This window comes from Saccopteryx bilineata, chromosome 1 (assembly GCF_036850765.1).
Source record: "Saccopteryx bilineata isolate mSacBil1 chromosome 1, mSacBil1_pri_phased_curated, whole genome shotgun sequence".
NCBI classification, from domain to species: Eukaryota; Metazoa; Chordata; class Mammalia; order Chiroptera; family Emballonuridae; genus Saccopteryx; species Saccopteryx bilineata.
Genome location: NC_089490.1, coordinates 322,609,333 through 322,629,344, shown reverse-complemented (window position 1 = coordinate 322,629,344; position 20,012 = coordinate 322,609,333). Strand labels below are relative to the sequence as shown.

The window sequence follows — 20,012 nt, the reverse complement described above, 5'->3', positions numbered from 1 at the left end:
ACTGCTAAGTATTAGTGAGATTTGAGTTTGCCAGATGGCAGGTGTTATATTTTCCAAGCAACATAGAATTGTTACAATTATTATTATTTGTTTGTAGATTTTGTGTATACACTTAATTGGATACCATCAGTCTGTACTTTGTCATGACTTTCTTTTCTATGTTGTTTTGCATTTTTTATTATTATACGGAAGGTACAAATATAACTGAAGACAGAAGAGAAATTTTAACCTGTTCATGGATCAGTGACAGGCTAGACTGAAAATTTCTATTTAATGAGGCATGCGTTCATGTCACTGTTCCTGCTGTCCTCTTATATAAGACAGAATCACTGAATTTGAAATGGACCATCTTATTGACATTTCTGTCTTTGTCCATGTCTATCATAAAATTTATAGTTGCACATTTTGAGTTTGTGTGACAGTTGCAGTGGACTTCTCTATGAGGAGGAAAGAGCTTTAGTAACAGTAAAATACCTTGCACCATGTTTATTTTCTTCATATATATTTTTTTCACTCTCAAAGGCAACTATGTTTCATCTTAACACAAGAATAAGGGTTTCAAATAAAGAATACATAATCTGACTTCAAAGGACTTGGAGGAAGAAGCCTAGCAGAATGTCAGATATATACATATATAAAAAGCAGAGGCTGTCATTTTAAGAACTTAAGAAGAATAAAATTAATTCTATTTCAAATTGTTTTCTATTGCTTCTTTGGCATTTCCTTTCTTGAGATTTTACATAGTGTATTATATGATTATCAATAAAAATGTCATTGTAAAAATAATATCCTAGAAAAATTATACTTCTCATTTGTATAGAACTTAATATTTACCAAGACACTTTTATAATATGTTAATTATGCAAATTACTAGCTTAACTTTAAAGAAGTATAATCAACTTTATTTATAGAAAGGAAAATGAACTGCAGAATATTTAGTCCCACAAGTATTAGGTGCTATACTTTTTAAGCTGCAATATTCTAAATAAATATTTGTGTTATCCTTCGGTTAAGAAGTCATGGGCTCATGGCTCAAATACAACATTCATTAATACTGAATTCTTGCACAAAGGAATAAGGGAAAGAATTTGAGATAAGAATGAATCCATCTCTTTTGACTTAAAAGGCAATGCTAAATTTTATAAATCATTCCATTATATACGATTTTATTTTATCAGGTCACCTTTGGTATGATCATTGTAAAATATCATGATCAATAGCTGATATACTAATTACTCGCATTGCAAATTTCGGGCCCTGTTTTTCTATGGAAGAGTTGGATAGACTAATAGGGCTGAGCAGAGAGATCAGGTTTCTACTTCTGACTGTATAGTGTCAGCATTGCTTTTAGTTTCCTTTAACTTTTTATTTCATAAATGCAAGAGTAATATGAAAAAGGCATAATTTAGGGAATAGATTTAAAATTAAACTTGGGGCAGTATCTGAATGCATTTAGGGTTTGTAAACAATAAGACCTCATAATAAAGTCAAAATCTGACCCTGGCCGGTTGGCTCAGTGGATACAGTGTCAGCCTGGCATATGGACGTCTTAGGTTCAATTCTGGTCAGGGCACACATGAGAAGTGACCATCTCTTTTCTCCCCTTCTCTCTCTCCCTTCTCTCCCTATTCCCTTCCTGGAGCCAGAGGCTCAATTGGTTTGAGCCTTGGTGCTGAGAATAGCTCAGTTGGTCTGAAGAGTCAGACTCAGGTGCTAAAAATTGCTCAATCGGTTCAATCATCAGACTCATGGGGTTATTGGGTGGATCCAGTTGCGGCACATGCAGGAGTCTATCTCATTATCTCCCCTTCTATCACTTAAAAAAATAATAAAAAATGAAGCTCAAATAAGGAATGAGGCTGAATGAGTGAACAAGTCTCCCTCATCATTTATTGTATTGGTTATGTATAAATGTCAAGAAATATGTATATTTTATGATTTTCACATTAAAACAGTTTAATCTTTAAATCAACAAATGTTCATCTTTGGGAAAATAATTTAGTCTATGATATATAAAATTTATATGAAATTATTTACTTTTTAATTACTGAAGCCTTGAGAGAGACCCTTCACAAACAGAAAGGGGAAGAAGTATTAGAATCTTTCCGAGAAGCAACATATCAGGCTCCCAGATGAGCTATTCCATCTTCGCAACTTATATGATATCCTTGGGCTATGGATTTACTCAATCTATAATTAATCAAACTAATGTTATGAAAAGTCTAGTATAGTATTCATGAACTCTTATTTATTCTTATTCAAATATATTTGAGACATAAAATATGTTGTTTCATTGATGAAACATGGATACCTCCAAGTATCCATGACAATGGAGAAAGATACAGAAAAAAAAAACCTATTTTTATTTTAAATTGATTATATAAAATATGACATCAATATGTTTTTTATTATATTTGGGTAAAAATGTTATTTATTATGTTGATTATAGAATTAGATTATGGTCAAATTGTGACAGGGACAAATGGATTCTAAATTAGTAAGAGAAAGCAATTCTAAAATTGAATATTTGGTGAAAAATTTACAAAATTAAAACCTTATGGCTACAAGTTAAATAATCATGATAATAAAGGTAAAAAATACTTAATACAGATCAATTATTGAATGCTAACTAAGCACATTGTATGAGTAATCTTATTTACTTTTTTATTTTTATTTTTTTGTGAGAGAGACCGAGAGAGGGACAGATAGGGACAGACAGACAGGAAGGGAGAGAAATGAGAATCATCAATTCTTCGTTGTGGCACCTAGTTGTTCATTGATTGCTTTCTCATATGTGCCTTGACCAAGGGGTTATAGCAGAGCGAGTGACTCCTTGTTCAAGCCAATGACCTTTGGGCTCAAGCCAGAGACAATGGGGTCGTTTCTATGATCCCATGCTTAAGCCAGCAACCTCGGGGTTTCGAACCTGGGTCCTCTGTGTCCCAGGTCAATGCTCCATCCACTGCACCACTGCCTAGTCAGGAGAGTAATCTTATTTTTAAATCAACTCTGCAAGATATGGTATTGTGGGTTTTTTTGTGTGTATGTGTGTTTTTTTTTTCATTTATACATAAGAAAAGGTAAGGAATGTTAGATAAATATCACAGGTTACAGATATAATGAATGGCGAAACCAGGATAAACATCTTGACTTCAGATTCTATATTCAACTGTGATACTTTTCTATCATGCAGTCATTTATGCATTGTATTTAAATAAAATTATATCTTCTTAGCCTTTCCATGCAACCCAGACAGGGGCCCATATGGCATTATTCTTGGTTCCCATGTAACTTAAAGGGAAACTCTCACAATGTACAAAGCCCTTGATGTCCTGCAAATGAATGAGGAGGATGTCCTTAAATTTCTTGCAGCAGAAATCCACTTAGGTGGCACCAACTTCGACTTCCAAATGGAAGAGTACATCTACAGCAGGAAAAGAATAGCATGTACCTATAAATGGGAGAAGCTTTTGCTGGCAGCCTGTGCCATAGTTGTCATTGAACACACAGTCAATGTTCATATGAATAAGTCAGGGTCATATTGTTCAGGAAAACCGGCCGATGAGCTGTGCTGACATTTGCTGCGGCTGCTGGAGCCTCTCCTAGTGCTGGCACTTCACTTCTTGAATCTTCACTAACCAGGACCGAGACTTCCGGCATGACTGATCCCAGGGCTGACCCCAGCCTCTCACAGAGGGTCTCCTGTTAACCAGCTCACCATCATGCTGTGTAAACAGACTCTCCTCTGTGCTATGTGGATGTTGCCATCCCGTGGAAAAACAAAAGACTCATTCAGTAGGTCCAGTGTTGTGGATGTTGGCCATGAAGTTCTGCACAAGCCTGCCCATCGTCTCTGTGAACACCCATGGGAGGTCATGCATGATCTCTACTTCTACAAACATCCTGAGAATTTGAAAAGGATTATCAGGCCACTACTAAGAAGAAATTTCAGGGTGAATGGACTGCTCCAGCTCCTGAGTTCACTGCTGCTCAGCCTGAGGTCTCAGGCTGGTCTGAAGGCAAGCAGGTGCCCTCTGTGCCTATCCAGCAGTTCCCTGCTGACGCCTGAAGTGCTGAGCCCGCCACTGAAGATGGGGCTGCGGCCCCCACTGCTCAGGCCACTGACTGGGCAGGAACAACCCCTCAGTGCTCTTAAGCTCTTCTTCCACAAACTCCTTTATTTTTTAACTTATTTTTTTCTAGATATTTATTTATTCATTTTAGAGAGGAGAGGAGAGGAGAGGAGAGGAGAGAGAGAGAGAGAGAGAGAGAGAGAGAGAGAAGGGGGAAGGAGCAGGAAGCATCAACTCCTATATGTGCCTTAACCAGGCAAGCCCAGGGGTTTTAAACAACCGGTGACCTCAGCATTCCAGGTCAATGCTTTATTCACTGTGCCACCACAGGTCAGGCTCTTCCTCAAACTCTTAAACAGAATAGAAATAAGGTGGATGGAAAATAAATAATTTCTCTAAAAAATAAAATAATATCTTCTTAATATTTAATATTTTAGGCACTTCTGCAGCTCAACGGAATGAGAAATAAAGTTAAAACACATATGTACATATGTTCTATTTTAAAGAACTGTAGAAATAAGGACACATAGAGTTAAAATATAACAAGCAGAGTTAGGATTATATTATGAACAAAAAACTTGTTGCAGGTGTTCACATTATAAGTAATTAAATTTATGTATTTAACAATCAGTTTATGGTGTAAGTCTAAGATAGCAGAGCACTCCCCACCTCCTCTCCTGTGTCAGAGCCGTAGCCACGCAGCACAGAGAGTGATTAGGTTCGCTGTCGGCTTTATCTTATGTATAACAGAAGGGAACATGGCAGAGAAGGATGTAAGTGGGACTTAATTAGAAACCAGAAGGAGACAGAATGCCTGTGACAAGAATAAATCAATATTTTTGATCATGAGACCGTGCAGAGGCTTTGCTGCTATTGTAATAAGAAACTGGCACAAGCAATTGCCTTCCGAGGCCTTGACAAGCTGTGATACACTCACTGGGTCCCAGCTGGCAGAAGGACTTTGACTCTCTTATAACACGATCTTCTTTCTGCCCATTAAAATGGGAGACATGAAATGGCTTTTCTTAGCAACATCCTCTACATTCTATAGACATGTGCACATTATATATAAAATGGCCTAGAAACCAGAACATAATAAAACAGACTCACTGAAAGCAGAGTTTGAAATCTCTGTGATACCTTTCATGTTAGAACCGTTCAGAAGCTTTTTCCGTTTAAATAAACTATAAAGCTATAGAGAGAGCTTTTACCATGAGAGTTCAATTAAATATATTATCTGTGAATATAAACTTTCTGTGTAGTTTAATTAAACTTTTTTCTACCTTTATAAATTGCCACATCTTACTTATTAGCAATGACTATAAATAAGGAAAAGCAGGGATTATGACAAGGGTTAATAATGTCTAATTATCTTTGGGATTTACGTATTGATGTCCTTTCACTTCAGGTTCACTCCATCTCATAGAATGATTATGATGTAAATTTTACTTCGCCCTCAGACCCATCTCTAGGCATTTATCATTAATTTTCCCAGGAATTGTCATTGCAATGGCATTATCGTTGTTGTTCTGTTATTTCAAGTGTGCCTGAGAAACTTCATGTTGGCCTAAAAAGCATTAGCTGTGAAAGTTAAGCTTATGAGCCAGGCTGAATTCCTTGGTTTCTTTCGTGGGGCCCAATTCCCAGCCCCTCAGGACCAGCTACTGAGCTAAGAACAAGTTAGATCACATAAAATAAGCACGCCCTCTTCTTGTGCTGCTGTGTAACACATCAGTAATACATGTGCATTTCACATCAGTGGATGTGAAATAGTTACTATTTTCTTCAGATATTAGCAATCCTCATTTGGTTAGTATTTCCAATATACTATTTTCCTCATAGAGAAATTCTTATTCATTCATGCTCAAGTCTCCATTTTTCAATGACTTTTTCCTAGTGAAACAATTACAAAACTAAATAAAAATTAATTTTGTAAGTGTGAGAGCACTAAATTAAATTATTAGAAATAGTTTTATACATTAAATGTGATGTTAAATATTTAGAGTCCCTGATGTAGCATTTTGGAAAGTGTACCTTACATGTACCCAGAGCAAGGAGCAAGTATGTGTTAATGATCTTTTATAGTACATCTTTGTCCTCATGAGTTTGTGACCACTTTACCATACTCATTCATGAGAAATACTTTTTTTTATCATGCTAATCTCTAATACTACTGCTGATAATAAATATTTAGAAAGTATTCTTTTTTTTCAAACTTCTTTATTTCTGTATCTATCTATGGGAACCTCCTCTTTCCTACCCAATAAGAATTTCTTTGTTTGCTTGCTTGCAAGAAGTTTATCAAAAAACATACAAAAAATAATATAAAGGACAGCAACATTACTAACAATGAAAATACATATAGTTTTTTTTCATTTCTTATGTGCTAGGGATAATTTTGTGTTATAGTTTTATGTATATAATACAATTTAATCCTCAAGATATAGATACTGTTATTATGGCTATGAGAGGTAAGGGGGGGAGGATAGAAAAACTAATTTCCTTTTTTTTTTTTTTTTGTATTTTTCTGAAGTTGGAAATGGTGAAGCAGTCAGACAGACTCCCGCATGCGCCCGACCGGGATCCACCCGGCATGCCCACCAGGGGGCGATGCTCTGCCCATCTGAGGCATTGCTCTGTTGCGACCAGAGCCATTCTAGTGCCTGAGGCAGAGGCCACAGAGCCATCCTCAGCACCCGAGCCAACTTTGTTCCAATGGAGCCTTGGCTGTGGGAGGGGAAGAGAGAGACAGAGAGGAAGGAGAGGAGGTGGGGTGGAGAAGCAGATGGGCGCTTCTCCTGTGTGCCCTGGCCGGGAATCGAACCTGGGACTCCTGTACGCCAGTCCGATGCTCTACCACTAAGCCAACTGGCCAGGGCTGAAAAACTAATTTCTTAAGGTGTCAAAGATGAAAAATGGCAGAGCTACAATTTGAACCTAGGTTGACAACATTCCAAAGAAAATGCTATTAACCAAATAGCCCAAATACCTCCTGCCATTCATACCATATTCTACTCCAAATTCTAGGAAGGGACTTAATCCTAAACTCACCAAACAAGTTAGTTTTGTATAGTTAGTAGATCACCCAATAATTTCCCTTTTCCTCTTTCTTCTGAAAGCCTTCATTTTCATCAGTTATCTCTTGCCTCCATATTCAGAGGGAGATTCTAATAAGTCTAAGACGATGAATGCAAGACCTTCTCCAGACATATTATTAGTCTAGGTTTGTCGACTGAACTAAATCGGTCCAATCATGTAGAAGGAAAGAATTATTGTTGCTGTTGTTTTGTTGCATATTTAAGAGAATGTTTTTCTCTCATTCTCGAAGAACATAATAAAAGGAAGTATGCCTTCCAGTTGTCACGAGCAGCCATTTTTATTTTTTATTTTTTTACACTACAACACAAACTAGAGATAGGAAGACTCCATCAGAGATGACTGCAGGAAAGAGAGAAAAAAAGAATTTGGCCTCGATGACGGTCTTGTTTCTTTAATAACAAAACTGGAGCCCATACTACTGTATTTTCTTCCCATTCACTTTTTCATCAATTTGTCCTAAATATTTTATTTTAAACAGAATTGTGAGTGTTAAAGATAAATCACTGATAGAATAATGAATTTGAAGCCCAATATTATTCCTACATATAATGGGTCAAAATCTCTTATAAAATAAAAACATTTTGTATTTGGAACAGTGCCCTAATTTTGTAGGCTGAATCAGGTAAGGTTGTTTGGGAGATGACAAAAATAAGCTGAGATAGAAGCCCTACACCTATTTAATATAATAGCTCTTTTAGCCTCAGATAAGCCTGTAGCTCAAAAATATTTTTAATGAAGTTTAAATAAAACAAAACAGAACAGCTTTTTTGATTCCTCCCAGCAAAAGATAATTATTTGTCAAGCAATGAAAATTTCAAACTTCCATTGGCTTCATTTTATGGGAGCCCTCCACACTAGCACGAGTGAGCATAAGCGGCATGTCTTCCTGTTTTAACCTGGGTATACTTAATTCACTGGCATTTGCCAGGTAACCTTAGTTGAAACAGTCTGTTTTAAGGGTATTGGATATTACACATATGTGTAATGTATAAGTTAGAGAGAACAGAAGTTTAGTTGCTCTGATAAAGTGGTATATTTTGTAACTCTGCTTCATGGCTTATTTTTAAACCACTTTCATTTTGGAGTTTTCTGACATTTGGACTCAAAAGTATCTTAACTAAAACTAAGATAAAAAATGTTAGCTAATATTAATTGAAACTAAGATAAAATATGATAATTTCTTTTCTTTTTTTTTGTCTCATACAGATTTCATTAATTCATTAATTTATTATTTAATTTATCAAATTTATTGGGGTGACATTAATTAATAAAACTACATAGATTTTAGGTGTATAATTCTTTTTTTTTCTTTTTTTTAATAAATTTTTATTAATGGTAATGGGATGACATTAATAAATCAGGGTACATATATTCAAAGAAAACATGTCTAGGTTATTTTGTCATTAAATTATGTTGCGTACCCCTCGCCTAAAGTCAGATTGTCCTCCGCCACCCTCTATCTAGTTCTCTGTGCCCCTCCCCCTCCACCTAACTCTCTCCCTCCCTCCCTCCCTCCCATGTCCTCCCTCCCCCCACCCCTGGTAACCACCACACTCTTGTTCATGTCTCTTAGTCTCATTTTTTATGTTCCACCAATGTATGGAATCATGTAGTTCTTGTTTTTTTCTGATTTACTTATTTCACTCCTTATAATGTTATCAAGATCCCACCATTTTGCTGTAAATGATCTGATGTCATCATTTCTGATGGCTGAGTAGTATTCCATAGTGTATATGTGCCACATCTTCTTTATCCAGTCTTCTATTGAAGGGCTTTTTGGTTGTTTCCATGTCTTGGCCACTGTGAACAGTGCTGCAATGAACATGGGGCTACATGTGTCTTCACGTATCAATGTTTCTGAGGTTTTGGGGTATATACCCAGTAGAGGGATTGCTGGGTCATAAGGTAGTTCTATTTGCAGTTTTTTGAGGAACCACCATACTTTCCTCCATAATGGTTGTACTACTTTACAGTCCCACCAACAGTGAATGAGGGTTCCTTTTTCTCCACAGCCTCTCCAACATTTGCTATTACCCGTCTTGTTGATAATAGCTAATCTAACAGGGGTGAGGTGGTATCTCATTGTAGTTTTGATTTGCATTTCTCTAATAACTAATGAAGCTGAGCATCTTTTCATATATCTGTTGGCCATTTGTATCTCTTCCTGGGAGAAGTGTCTGTTCATGTCCTCTTCCCATTTTTTTATGGGATTGTTTGTTTGTTTGTTGTTGAGTTTTATGAGTTCTTTGTAAATTTTGGATATTAGGCCCTTATCTGAGCTGTTGTTTGTAAATATCAGTTCCCATTTAGTTGGCTGTCTGTTTATTTTTATATCAGTTTCTCTTGCTGAGCAAAAACTTTTTATTCTGATGTAGTCCCATTCATTTATCTTTGCCTTCACTTCTCTTGCCATTGGAGTCAAGTTCATAAAATGTTCTTTAAAACCCAGGTCCATGATTTTAGTACCTAAGTCTTCTTCTATGTACTTTATTGTTTCAGGTCTTATATTTAGGTCTTTGATCCATTTTGAATTAATTTTAGTACACGGGGACAGGCTGTAGTCGAGTTTCATTCTTTTGCATGTGGCTTTCCAGTTTTCCCAACACCATTTGTTGAAGAGGCTTTCTTTTCTCCATTGTATGTTGTTGGCCCCTTTATCAAAGATTATTTGACCATATATATGTGGTTTTATTTCTGGGCTTTCTATTCTGTTCCATTGGTCTGAGTATCTATTTTTCTACCAATACCATGCTGTTTTGATTATCGTGGCCCTATAATATAGTTTAAAGTCAGGAATTGTAATGCCCCCAGCTTCATTCTTTTTCCTTAGGATTGTTTTGGCTATTCGGGGTTTTTTATAGTTCCATATAAATCTGATGATTTTTTGTTCCTTTTCTTTTAAAAATCTCATAGGGATTTTGATGGGAATTGCATTAAATTTATATATTGCTTTGGGTAATATGGCCATTTTGATTATATTTATTCTTCCTATCCAAGAACAAGGAATATTTTTCCATCTCATTGTATCTTTTTCGATTTCCCTTAACAATGCTTTGTAATTTTCATTATATAGGTCCTTTACATTCTTTGTTATGTTTATTCCTAGGTATTTTATTTTTTTTTGTTGCAATCGTGAAGGGGATTATTTTTTTGAGTTCGTTTTCTAATATTTCATTGTTGGCATATAGAAAGGCTATGGACTTTTGTATGTTAATTTTGTATCCTGCGACCTTACTGTATTGGTTTATTGTTTTTAATAATCTTTTTGTGGAGTCCTTCGGGTTTTCGATGTATAGGATCATATCATCAGCAAAAAGTGATACCTTTACTTCTTCTTTTCCGATATGGATGCCTTTTATTTCTTTGTCTTGTCTGATTGCTCTGGCCAGAACTTCTAGTACCACGTTAAATAAGAGTGGAGAGAGTGGACAACCCTGTCTTATTCCTGATTGAAGGTAGAAAGTCCTCAGTTTTATGCCGTTTAATAGGATGTTGGCTGATGGTTTATCATATATGGCCTTTATCATGTGGAGATATTTTCCTTCTATACCCATTTTGTTGAGAGTCTTAAACATAAAATTGTGTTGTATTTTATCAAAAGCCTTTTCTGCATCTATTGATAAGATCATGTGGTTTTTGTTCTTTGTTTTGTTGATATGGTGTATTACGTTAACCGTTTTGCGTATGTTGAACCATCCTTGAGATTCTGGGATGAATCCCACTTGATCATGATGTATTATTTTTTTTAATATGTTGTTGTATTCGGTTTGCCAGTATTTTGTTTAGTATTTTAGCATCTGTATTCATTAGAGATATTGGTCTGTAGTTTTCTTTCTTTGTGCCATCCTTGCCAGGTTTTGGTATAAGGGTTATGTTGGCCTTATAAAATGTGTTTGGAAGTATTGCTTCTTCTTCAATTTTTTGGAAGACTTTGAGTAGAATAGGAACCAAGTCTTCTTTGAATGTTTGATAGAATTCACTAGTATAACCGTCTGGGCCTGGACTTTTATTTTTGGGGAGGTTTTTAATAGTTTTTTCTATTTCCTCCCTGCTGATTGGTCTGTTTAGGCTTTCTGCTTCTTCATGACTCAGTCTAGGAAGGTTGTATTGTTCTAGGAATTTATCCATTTCTTCTAGATTGTTGTATTTGGTGGCATATAATTTTTCATAGTATTCTAAAATAATTCTTTGTATATCTATGATGTCTGTGGTGATCTCTCCTCTTTCATTTTGGATTTTATTTATTTGAGTCCTGTGCCTTTTTTCCTTGGTGAGTCTTGCCAAGGGTTTGTCAATTTTGTTGATCTTTTCAAAGAACCAGCTCCTTGTTTTATTGATTTTTTCTATAGTTTTTCTGTTCTCTATTTCATTTATTTCTGCTCTGATTTTTATTATCTCCTTTCTTCGGCTGGTTTTGGGTTGTCTTTGTTCTTCTTTCTCTAGTTCCTTAAGGTGTGAAGTTAAGTGGTTTGCTTCGGCTCTCTCTTGTTTGTTCATATAGGCCTGAAGTGATATGAACTTTCCTCTTATTACTGCTTTTGCTGCATCCCAGAGATTCTGATATGTCGTATTTTCATTTTCATTTGTCTGTATATATCTTTTGATCTCTGCGCTTATTTCTTCTTTGACCCATTCATTTTTTAGAAGTATGTTGTTTAGTTTACACATTTTTGTGGGTTTTTCCCCCTCTTTTTTGCAGTTGAATTCTACTTTCAAGGCTTTATGATCAGAAAATATGCTTGGTACAATTTCAATTTTTCTAAATTTGCTGATATTGTCTTTGTGGCCCAACATATGGTCAATTCTTGAGAATGTTCCATGTACACTAGAGAAAAATGTATACTCTGTCACTTTGGGATGAAGTGTCCTGTAGATGTCTATCATATCCAGGTGTTCTAGTATTTCGTTTAAGGCCACTATATCTTTATTGATTCTCTGTTTGGATGACCGATCTAGAGCCGTCAGCGGTGTATTGAGGTCTCCAAGTATGATTGTATTTTTGTTAGTTTTTGTTTTAAGGTCAATAAGTAGCTGTCTTATATATTTTGGTGCTCCTTGGTTTGGTGCATATATATTAAGGATTGTTATGTCTTCTTGATTCAACTTCCCCTTAATCATTATGAAATGACCATTTTTGTCTCTGAGTACTTTTTCTGTCTTGTAGTCAGCATTATTAGATATGAGTATTGCTATGCCTGCTTTTTTTGGGGTGTTGTTTGCCTCGAGTATTGTTTTCCAGCCTTTCACTTTGAATTTGTTTTTATCCTTGTTGCTTAGATGTGTTTCTTGTAGGCAGCATATAGTTGGATTTTCTTTTTTAATCCATTCTGCTACTCTGTGTCTTTTTATTGGTAAGTTTAATCCATTTACATTTAGTGTAATTATTGACACTTGTGGGTTCCCTACTGCCATTTTATAAATTGCTTTCTGTTAGTTTTGTATCTAGTTTGATTCTTCTCTTTTGTTTTTCTATCATTTGTTTTTGTTTGTTTGTGTTCCATACTTCTTTCCTCTGTTGCTACCTTTTTTAAGTCAAGTGTTTTTGTGGTGGTTTTTTCAAGGGTGGTTACCATTAAGTAATGAAAAGGGTACCTACCATATTCATTGTAGTACCCTACCTTATGAGTATTTCTGCACTTCATCATCCTTTGCTACTGTTAATCTCCATCCTCTCCCCCCTTTTTTCCTTTGTTGTCACAGTTTAAGTTTGGTTTTATTGTGTTCTTGGTGGAGCTGTTACTTGTGGTGTTGTTTTCTTTTGTTCTTTGAATCTGGTTGGAAAACCCCCTTTAGTATTTCCTGGAGTGGGGGCTTTCTGTTGATAAATTCTCTCATCTTTTCTGTATTTGTGAATGTTTTTATATCTCCTTCATACTTGAAGGATAGCTTTGATGGGTATAGTATTCTTGGCTGAAAGTTCCTCTCTTTCAGGGCTTTAAATATTGGGGTCCACTCTCTTCTAGCTTATAGAGTTTCTGCTGAGAAGTCTGATGATAATCTAATAGGTCTTCCTTTATATGTTGTACTCTTCTTTTCCCTGGCTGCCTTGAGAATTTTTTCTTTGTCATTGGTTTGTGTCATCTTTATTATGATGTGCCTTGGAGTGGGTTTGTTGGGGTTAAGAAAACTCGGTGTTCTGTTTGCTTCTTGAATTTGAGGCTTTACTTCTTTCCACAGGCTTGGGAAGTTCTCGTCTATTATTTGTTTGAGTATATTCTCCATTCCATTTTCTTTCTCTTCTCCCTCTGATATACCTATTATTCTTATGTTATTCTTTCTGATGGAGTCAGACAATTCCTGTAGGGCTTTCTCATTTTTTATTATTTTTGAGTCTCTTTCTTCTTCTCTCTGTTGTGCCTCAAGTTGTTTGTCTTCTATTTCACTAATCCTATCCTCAATCTGGGTTGTTCTGTTAGCTAAGCTTGTTATCTCGTTTTTCAGCTCGTGAATTGAGTTTTTCATTTCTGTTTGATTTGTTTTAATAGTTTCAATTTTCTTGGTAATATATTCTTTGTGTTCATTGAGTTGTTTTCTGATCTCCCTATATTGCCTTTCTGTGTTTTCTTGTATATCTCTGAGTATTTTTAAGATTTCTATTTTAAATTCTCTGTCATTTAGCTCCAAGGCTTCCAATATGTTAAGTCTTTTCTCCATAGATTTTTTCACATCTATTTGTGTTACCTCTCTTTCTTTTGTATCCATAATATTTGATTTCCTCTTTCTTATTGGCATCTGAGGGTGGTCTTGTTGATAGCACTAATTAGAATTAATAAAGAGTAAAAAGTAAAAAAAAAAAAAAAAAGGTAAAACACCCCACAAAAAAAAACAGTAATAATATATTATTTCCCCCTTTTTTTCTTTCTTCTCTTTCCCTCCTCTCCCCTCCTCAGGGAAATATTGTGCCTATAATGGAGGGCCTGATTTGGGGTGAAGAGTTCAAGGGGAAAAAAAAAGGGAGTAGGGACCTACTAAATGCAAAAAAAAAAAAAAAAAGGAAGAAAATTTTAGACAAGCATAAGATGATTTGCTTGTAAGTGATGGTCAACTAAGAGATATAATGAGAAGGATAAGAGGGAACCAGAAAAAAGGACCAAAAAAAGAATAATAAAGAAGAAAAAAATAAAAATAATAAGTAAAAATCTGTTGTATTAAGTGGAGTGAAGACTAAATACAATGGAGACCTTGGTTTTGGAGGACCCAAAATGCCACAAAAATAAACAAACAAAAAAAAAAAACAAAAACAAAAGCAAAAAAGAAAAATAAAGCCAAAAAAAGCCTTGAGTCCCAAATTAACTAATTTGTTCGTGATTGAGGATTAAATGGGAGGAAAGTAAAACGAGAAAAGAAAAAACGAATAGAAAGGAAAAAATAAGAAAAAGAGAAAAATGAAGGAAGAAATAAAAAAGGAAGAGAAAAAAACAAAATAAAGCAAATCAAAAAAAAAAAAAAAGAGGAGAGAGTGAGAGTTAAGTGTTTTGGAGTATAACCTTAAAGGAGGGTGAGGATGAAGAAGAGAAATAAAATGTAACAGTTATGGGTAGTGTAGTTCAAGAAAAGGGAAGCATAAGATGGGCAGAGAATAGAAGGACCGAGGTGGAGGAAATAAAGGCAATAAGATAGAAGAAACAAACAACAACAAAAAAAAAATTAGTGGAACAAGTTGTAAAGTCTGTTGATTTTTCTTGATTTTGAGAGGTTAACTTCTTCCTTTTTCTTTTCTCTCCCTCTTCCTGGTCGGTGACTCTGTACCCCAGGCTCTGCCCCTGTGTCACACTTAGGTAGGGATTTGCAGTTGATGGGATTCTATGGCAATGTCATATAATTGGCTTTAGTCTTGCTGATAGTCAAGGCTTGTTGGCGTTTGCAGGGTCCAACGATGAGAGAGTTTGCTTTCCTGGATTCTCTCTCCTAGTCCCCCCTTCCTGAATTAGCAGCCTGGTGATCCAGCTATAAGGCTGCAACTGCTTCTGCCTGGGGAGTAAGAGGCTCAAAGAGCTGGGAAATCCCCACTCTATCCCCACTCAGTGCAAGGCTTTAGGAAAGGCTCTGGCAGTTAGGGCCTCCAGTGTAATCAGGCGGGGGTGGGAGTCAATTGTTGTCAAGGTGACTGTTCAGCGCCTAGCATTCAGTTGGACCTCTCAACCCAGGCTTTCCACACTTTGTAGCCTGTTTTGGCTGGGAAGAAGAGGCACTAGTCTCTGCTTGCGACTAGTGTAGTATAGATCTTATTATCTGCCAAGTCCCTCTTGTTAGCGTTTATCCCTGAATATGGAGGCTCTATCAATCAGAAGTTGCCCCCGCCCCTTTAGCGAGAGGCACTAAAAAATGTCACGCCTCTTGTCTTGGGTCGCTGAACTGAGAGAGATCTTATCAATTAGAACCGAGGGTGCGCAGATTTCATGGGTTAAGCTAATTTCAGTGATTGGGTCACAGCTGTGCTCCCGTAGGTATTTTAGGCTGCCTGCGTGTGCCCCTCCCCCAACGATTGATTGTTAGCTTGAATGGCTGGGTGAGTGCCCCGCCCACGGAGAGAATCTCCCAAGTAGAAGACCACCCTGGTGCCTCTCCCGCTCGCCCTGCCGCTGGCGGCTGAATCCCACCAGGCGCAGGATAATGGGGCACCCTGGGTGTGCGGGCCAGTAAGGCGCTCTGGGCATGTGGAATGCCCAGGGCACGTGCGCGAATGGGGTGCTCCGGGCACCGGTGGCTGGCGACTCTCACTCACAGTCCGCCGGCCGCTGGGAACGTTAGCGGTGCTCACTCTGCAACCGGACCGGGTGCTCGCCCGCGGCTGCTCGGGAGGACCGGGCACGCCGGTGGCTGGTGGCTGCTCGCGCTCCGGAGTGCGGGCGGTGCGCGCTCTGCAACCGTACCGGGCGCGCGCCCGCGGCTGCTCGCGGCTCCCGAGTGTGGGCTGACTCACCACAGGCGCACTCCCTCGTGGCTTGAATGAATGTCGCTGCGGTAGCTTCCTCCACACCCTCATCTCTCAGATTCAAGTGATAACAGTCCTTTCACTTTCAGTTTGTGTGGAACTCCGGAATGCTCCGAGGATAAATTTTTCTGTTTCTAGTTGATAAATTTGTTGTGATTTAGGGGAGATCTGTCGGACACGCTGCTCACGGCGCCATTTCCGTGACGTCGATAATTTCTTTTCTATTACTTGTATACTTTAAGTACCAATCTGTTAATTTCTCATAACACTGTGTTTTTGTTTTTTTCCTATTTGGACATACTGCTTGTATTGCACTTATAAATTCCTCTAAGTCCATTGTTATCACTCTGACTTGTCTGTTGCACCTTTTTGCTGTAATTCTCACAGTTAAACCATATCTAGACTCTAACTCTTCGTGGTGTTTTTGGATCTTACCTATCCTTAAACTTGACTTAGCTATCCTCAGTCTGTCCATTGCTCCTCAAAGCTCAAGAAAACCTCAGTAACCTCCTATCTGGATGAAAAATGTTTCAATCATTTTGGAATTTAAATAATAATAAAAATAAAAAAGGAAAATCATTTCTAGTTTAGGGAATGGTTAGCTATTCTTTGATCACTTTTGCTATACTAGCAACATTATATATTGTGTTTATGACATTAAATTAGAGATTAGGCCAAATGGGAATACTAAGAATGTCGATTTAAATATTTTTAAATCACATTATGAATAAAAAAAAGATATATGTCATAAACAATGCTAACAATGGGTTTTGACTAATTTGTCTTGCCTAATAAAGCAGAGCTTACATGAAAAGTTTTGGCTATGGAAATGTTACCAATAGCAGCTATTTTAATGTCCTTAATACTTGGATCTTTTTTTTTTTTTTAAGTGAGAGGAGGGGAGATATATACAGACTCTCGCATGCTCCCTGACCTGGATCCACCTGGCAACCCCCTCCTGGGACCTATGCTCTGGCCATCTGGGGCCATGCTCACAACTGAGCTATTTTTGGCACCTAAGGCAGAGGCTACATAGAGCAATCCTCAGTGCCCAGGCTGATGCCCTCGAACCAATTGAGCCATGGCTATGGTAGGGGAAGAGATAGAGAGAGAAAGAAATGGGAGGGGAAGGACCGAAGAAGCAGATGGTTGTTTCTTCTGTGTGCACTGACCAGGAATCAAACCCAGGACTTCCACACACTGAGTCAATGCTCTACCACTGAGCCAACTGGTGCTAGGTCCAATACTTAGATTCTTAAAAGTTTTTTGGTTTCTTTACTATTCAAGTCTTCTTTTCTTTCCTAAATAGTGTGCTTTGTTTTTTCATAAGATCAACAAACTTCTATAAGTTTTTCCTATTATAAATTCTTTATTCCTTCATTGTAAAATATTTTCTTATAGCTTTATTTAAATTAATATTAAGTTAAAAAACGATCCCCTTTTGAGTATCTCATTAAAAATATACTGCAGTTTAAAACATAATAAACATTAAAATGAATAAAATATTAAAAAGCTCAGCAAACTGGCATCAATAAACTAATGTGACAAAACGTCTTATCTCAGGCTGCTGAGAAAGAAAGCAGCCTGTAATCACATCTTGTGCTTCTTAGTTTCTAAAGTAGTTGTTTTTGTATAAATGGTTTCTACTTTCATGAGCTTCTGTTTCCTTGGCTATTATTGGTGCTTCTGTCATTGTGAGTAATGAATGGAAAACATTTCTTTACTTTAAAATATCTGAATGGAGAGCTGACTCCACAAACAAAATGACATTAGTAAATGTACTTAACAACCTTTTAATAGCTAAATTGGATGACTCTATGTCTGGCTGTATTTGACTAGATCTAATTTACCTGATGCCTTTAGCATAATTAATCAGATAATGCACTCTTGTGAATACCATCATTTCATGTCTTGATAGGGCTAAAGAGACTGGTTTTGGTATCTTGAGTATTGCTTGTCATTCACATGACCACCTAGTTTTGTGCTGCTTTGTTTAAATAAGAATGCTAGTATTGTATTTCTAATGCTCTTTAAATTGACATCTGTCAAGTTTCAGTTGATAAATGAGATCATGCTTGGTACTTACTCCTCTTTAGCAAAAAAGAAAAAAAATCAAAAGAGAAATATTCAGAAGATTGTTGAATGTCATGTAGGGAAAGAATAAAAGATCCCTAAGGGAAAAAATGAGCATATTTCAGTTTTCTCTAAAAATTATAAATATGTTATTTTTGCTGTATAAAACTATCACTGAAAACATATTGCAGAACTATAAGGACAAGTTTATTTATAATTTTTTCTAGTGACATTTTATTGTATAATTTGAAATAAATATTAAAATAGAAATAGAAGATTCACTAACCAAGCTAATTCCAACATCCAAAAACTAATGATTCTCAAAATTCAATGAATATGGTATATTCCAAATCTTATATTTTTATTCCTGAATCTCCATTTTTACTGAACCTTCAGATTTAATATTTTTTCCTGCACTGTTTGATAGTCTAGAAATACACACAAAAAACTGGAATTATATTACCTTATATTATGGAGTTATATCACCCCTTATATTACTAAATAAGTTAACATGACTAGAAGAATATCAGTTTTTCTTTGGTGATAATAAGTGTATTAAAGTAAGACTGAACCAAAGAGGAGAAACACAGGTGACTAAGAGGGTAGAATCTGACACTGCATATAGTTCCAGAAATACTGATCTTCACTTTCTTTTGAAGCCTCAGATATTTCTTTTCTACCTGATACATTTTGATCTTCGGTCCAGTTATATTCTCTATGTTCCCTCACTTGTTTGCAAATCTCTTTGTTTCAAATACTAACTGGAAGACGCTAACAATTTGTGTTTTTAGCCAAGTCATCCTGTTTGATCTGCATACTTATTTATCTAACAGCTTATCTGTAGTCATTGCAAACTTATCCTATCTAAAGTTAAATTTATCCACTCCTCCAAATTTTGCTCCTTGCAAAATTTCCTTTCTTCCAAATCTCAGTTAATGGCAACACTACTTGTTCCCTGTATCAGGCAAAATCTTGGAGTAATGTTGATCTCACTCTTTCAAATTGTATATCCAATACATCACTAAATTCCATTGCTTTCATCTTAAAATATTTTATCTGGCATCCAGACAATTTTTAAATGTATGCCTAAGTCAGTCTCATCTGAGTTCCCATTGGTGTTAGCTCTGTTAATCACAATGGCCTTATTGATCTAAAAACTCCATCCTTGCCACTCTTGCCCCACTCCACTCTAATTATCTTTTTAAAAAAAATAATGACAGTGGCTTTATTAAAACATATGACAACTCAAGTGATTTATCAAATCAAATGCTTCAATGGCTTTGCATATGATTCAAAAGAAAAACCAACTTTCTTATACTGTCTTACAAATAGAGTGACCTTAACATCCAAATGGGGATTTTTATTATTATTATTATTATTATTATTATTAAGTGAGAGGCTGTGAGGCAGGGAGGCAGGGAGGCAGGGAGGTAGAGAGACAGCTTCCCGCTTGGTCCCTAACCGGGATCTACCTGGCAAGCCCCCTACAGAGCGATGCTCTGCCTATCTGGAGCCACTGCTCTGTTATTGGGCAATTGAGCAGTTTCAATGCCTTAGGCAAGGCCATGGAACCATCCTCAGCTCCCAGAGCCAACTTGCTTAAACCATTTGAACCATGGCCTCAGGTGAAGGAGAGAGAGAGAGAGAAAGAAAGGGGAGGGGAGGGATAGAGAAGCAGATGGTCACTTCTCTTGTGTGCCCTGACCAGTAATCAAACCTGGGACTTCCACACCTGGCTGATGCTCTACCATTGAGCCAACTGACCAGGGCTGAGATAATTTTTTAAATGAAAAGGAACTATAGTCATAATTACATTAATCAACAGAAGTGAA

The 20,012-nt window shown here is 36.6% G+C and overlaps 1 pseudogene; it reads left to right on the top strand.

Annotated features, from left to right (window-relative positions):
* Positions 1-3,311: 3,311 nt before the first annotated feature.
* On the top strand, positions 3,312-4,156 carry LOC136320504 (small ribosomal subunit protein uS2 pseudogene; annotated as a pseudogene).
* The last annotated feature ends 15,856 nt before the right edge of the window (positions 4,157-20,012 follow it).